This window comes from Fragaria vesca, linkage group LG2, assembly GCF_000184155.1.
Source record: "Fragaria vesca subsp. vesca linkage group LG2, FraVesHawaii_1.0, whole genome shotgun sequence".
NCBI classification, from domain to species: domain Eukaryota; kingdom Viridiplantae; phylum Streptophyta; class Magnoliopsida; order Rosales; family Rosaceae; genus Fragaria; species Fragaria vesca.
Window position 1 is genome coordinate 19,000,578 of NC_020492.1, and position 4,795 is coordinate 19,005,372.

A 4,795-nucleotide genomic window follows, 5' to 3' on the forward strand; every position below is an offset into this window, starting at 1 on the left:
GCATTGGCTGAAGACCCAAAGAGAAAACAAACAGTAGCTCNGTTTTTCCAACCCGTTGTCTGTAGCAGAGAAGAGTCAGCAGACCAGTGGTCGACCGACCGGAGAGGGCTCATCCGGCGACCGGTCGTCTGTCGTAGAACCGGCGTCAGGCGTTTCCCGGAGCACGGTCACTGAATCAGCCGAATCAGATTTGTTGGGTCGGGTCCAACGAGATTCTCCGTTGCCCAGTGGATCGGGTTGTCCGACCAGCAGCGCTCCGTCGGAGAGAAGAGACGCCAACGACGGACCGAGACTGGACGACGGCGACGGGTTCGGCACTGACGGGAACAGCGATCTCCAAGTAGACAACGGGAATCTTCGGGAAGATTCTCTGAACTTCAATCAAGATGGGCTGGGTATTTTTCCGGCGTCAGATCAGGAAGAAGTTGGGATTGATCGATTGAGTAATTCTCTGCGTTTCAATGGCGAGCTAGTTGCGTCAACTTCTGATCAGAAACATACTATGAACAGTTCTCCCTCTCCCTCACAGGTCTCTCGAGCTGGTGTCTCACCCCAGGTAGTTTCTCAATCTTCTTCTTCTGTGTCTAGTACTGTGTCTACTCAACGACTGCCTAATCGTGTAACTCGTGGTCAGCCTCCAAAACATTATGAGCCTACACTTTGTGCAAAGTCTAAATATCCTGTTGCTAATTATGTGTCAAGTCATAGGCTGTCTAAATCATATGTTGCGTTTGTGAATCAATTATCTTCTGTATCTCTACCTAGTAAAGTACAGGACGCAATGCAGGATGAGAGGTGGATGCAAGCAATGACAGTTGAGATGGATGCTCTTGAAAAGAATTGTACGTGGGAGTTAGTGTCGTTACCACCTGGAAGAAACTGTTAGGTTGTCGATGGGTTTATACTGTGAAGCATAACCCATATGGGTCGGTAGACAGGTATAAAGCAAAGGTTAGTAGCTAAAGGCTATACTCAGAAGTATAGGGTGGATTACGACGAGACGTTTGCACCAGTGGCCAAGATTAACACAATTCGGGTACTTCTTTCATTAGCTGCTAACCTTGATTGGCCTTTACGACAATTTGATGTTAAGAATGCATTCTTACATGGTGATCTTTATGAGGAAGTTTATATGGATTTACCTCCTGGATATTGTACTTCTACTGGAGAGCGGGTGGTGTGTAAATTGAAGAAGTCTCTTTATGGCTTGAAGCAATCTCCTAGAGCTTGGTTTGGTCGTTTCACCAGGTTCATGAAGAAATTGGGTACCGGCAGAGTAACTCTGACCACACTTTATTCCTTAAACATCGGTGTGTAAGGTGACTGCTTTAATCATTTATGTAGATGACATGGTTGTGACAGGTGATGACTTTGAGGAGATCCAAAAGTTACAAGATCAGTTGTCTTCTGAATTTGAGATGAAAGATTTGGGTAGTTTGAAATATTTTTTGAGAATTGAAGTTGCTCGTGCTAAAAATTGTATCGTGTTGAGCCAGAGGAAATATGTTTTAGACTTGCTTGCAAAAACAGGTATGCTTGATTGTAAACCTACTAATACTCCTATTGAGCAGAATCATCGGTTAGCAGAGTATTTGGGTCAGATACCCACAAATAAAGCAAGGTATCAAAGGTTAGTTGGCCGGTTGATTTATTTGTCACACACTAGGCCTGATTTAGCATATGCAGTTAGTGTGGTGAGTCAATTTATGCATAATCCCAGTGAGGCTCATATGGAAGCCGTGTTCCGTATCTTGCGGTATTTGAAGTCTTCTCCTGGGAAGGGATTAATCTTCTCTAAACACAGTCATTTGGATGTTTCTAGATACACAGATGCAGACTGGGCTGGTAACATTACAGATCGCAGGTCTACTTCCGGCTACTTCACATTTGTTGGTGGTAATTTAGTCACTTGGAAAAGCAAGAAACAGAAGGTAGTGGCTCGTTCTAGTGCTAAAGCAGAATATAGGGGAATGGCCCGAGGACTTTGCGAGATGTTGTGGTTGAGACACTCGTTGAGAGATTTGGGATTTCGGCAGAAGAAGACTATGCCGCTTTATTGTGATAATAAGGCTGCTATTGAAATTGCTCACAATCCTGTTCAACATGATCGCACAAAGCACGTGGAGGTAGATCGACATTTCATTAAAGAGAAGTTAGATGGTCAGATTATTTTCTTTCCTTTTGTCCCTACTGAAGAACAATTGGCTGATATACTTACGAAGGCTCTCTCAAGTAAAGCCTTTCATGACTCTCTTGACAAGTTGGGCATTTGTGATCTGTATGCGCCAACTTGAGGGGGAGTGTTGGCGTGAGTCATACCATATAATATTAGGATTGTGAATATTGTGTTATTATTAGGAATATTCTGTCATAGTTAGTTTCCTAATAGGTTTTGATATCTCTTGTATAAATACTCCGTTCTTGGAGAATGTAAATACAACTAATAATTCATAATCTCTCGGTTCTTTGTGACTTATTTGTGTTCAGATACATACTGATTCATGTTTCTGTTGCAGAAAATTAGTTATGACAATGCGGCAGCATGTTGCAAAGAAAGCCGAAGGATCAACTTTGAAGGTCTACAGTTTAAATATTGAAACGTAACAACAATGTAACACTCCTGCATTGAATCTTGCTGTGCTAACTAGTGAAGAATTTGATAGTCTCGTGTGATGTATATTGTGACACGAATAGGCTTACATTTGGATAAATGTTTGCTTTAACAAAACTAATTATGAATGTCAAAATTAAAGCCTCAACACTTCACTCTTCAATCAATTTATACTTGCTTGTATCTTATTAGATCTCACTCTCGCTGCTGTGAATATTGAGACCCGAAGTCCTCAAATATCAGCGAATGGAGTTACTTGTCTAATGATTTTAGGCGGGAGTTTATTGTGCATAGTATTGATCTCTCTATTAACCTCTTCATGCGTTTGCAGTGTGTATTTCTGCTCAAGTTGGATGGGAAATGCTTTCAGATTTTCTCTACTCCAAGATAAAGCAAAGGTTCTATATGTTCTAATCACACAAGAAACGTACATTATGCACCTTATCTTGGAAGGAGACAAGATAACCAAGAATTGGATCAGATTAGTTGTCAAAAACAAGGTTGTTGAGCAAACTGAAGATATATACTAACAGGATCCCCCTTGGAACGAGTTTATTACCAACTGAGCTCTCAGAATAGCTTATCGAACATTTCTTAAAATGATATTGATAAAATTAAACGATGTATGATTTCTGGTATATGAACTAAGAAATCAAGAAAGTAGAGGTGTCATAGATGCATATCACATACGCCTCCTACATTTCAGAAACCAACATCTCATATTCTCATTGATCACTTCCCAACTCTCGATATAATCCGAGTTTTCTCGAATGTTTTTTTCTTATCTGTCATGAACAAGATGATTTACTTTCTAGGATTAAATAGGACATTCCATACAGGTTAACCCTATTTAGCTACAATTAATTTGAATATTTGACTTTCAAAATTGCTTGGTTACACCAAATCAGTCACTAAAATACCATTCTGAACTGATAGCTATGGAATGTGGGTACTTATCAGAATATATGCAACACACACATACAGAAACCACCATGGTACAGTGAAAACTAATATTGCCAACTAGTAAAAGTGAACCAATTCGATCAATGAGCAAACTTATACTGCTAACACATTGAAGGAATTGGTTAAACTCAGACATGTTCTTAGATATACAACTAAATCGATTATAACATACCCCTAACTGCTATTGCAATTTCTAACTAATGTATGATTTGTGTGGTTTACACTACTATATCTGTTAAAGAAACTCAAGTTATGACCTTCTGGGAATAAGGTGGCTAATGTCTTGAAACTCAATCTTGTGGATTGATGTTTAAAACAAGAAATAATTACAAAGTATCACCCGAACTATGATGTTATTTTTATTTTCATACATAACTATCAAAAGCTTGCATTTTCATATCCTAAGTTTAATTCCGTTAGCATTTTGATACCATGACCACTAACACCATTAAATTTTGATAATATTTAAGGGCGTTTATGTCAATTCATGATATCTTTATAATTGAAATTAAAAATTATACATTAAAATTGTTATTAAAATTAAATATTTTTCATTGTTATTGTTCAAACTCGAGAACACCATTTATTCACCCAAATCAATGGGTTATTGTGATCACAAACATCTATATTAATTTTTATATCTTTCCGATATTTTATAAAATCTATTTTTGGTTAAATTTTTATATAAGATTTAATAAAATTTTCATCGATATTCGATATTTTCTCGATATAAATTATTTTAATTACATATTTAAATTTATTTTATTTTATTTTGCTTAACATATAACTCCAAAAATATATATACATAGAAATGTTATACTAACTTTTATCACTATTGTTGCAAAAATAAATATTTAATTTTGGAGTTTTTTTTTTTTGAATATTTTTGCTAAAGTAAATTGTTCTAATTGTATTTGATAACCTCAAAAAATAAATTATTTTGTTAAAGTAAATGTAAAAAATGATACATTTATTGAAATGTCGAAAATGCTCTTAAAATTTAACAGTGTTAGTGGTCAAAGTATCAAAATGTTAACAGAATGAAATTTAGAGTATGAAAATGAAAGTTTTTTATAGATAAGTATGAAAATAAAAGTAACATCATAGTCCGGGTAATGTTTTGTAATTAATCCTTAAAACAATATATGTTTTGATGTGGTTGATATTTGTGTTCCAGTTGATTAGTGTATGTGTACGCTATGTTTGATCTAAAGAACATGA

At 36.5% G+C, this 4,795-nt stretch overlaps 1 pseudogene across 1 annotated transcript in view; it reads left to right on the forward strand.

The window, feature by feature from the left end:
• LOC101304251 overlaps positions 1-2,294 on the forward strand; it is a 4,364-nt pseudogene extending 2,070 nt beyond the window's left edge. The window contains exon 5 of the transcript XR_184151.1: positions 69-2,294. The product of XR_184151.1 is annotated as an uncharacterized LOC101304251 (transcript). The remainder of the gene's footprint in view (positions 1-68) is intronic.
• The last annotated feature ends 2,501 nt before the right edge of the window (positions 2,295-4,795 follow it).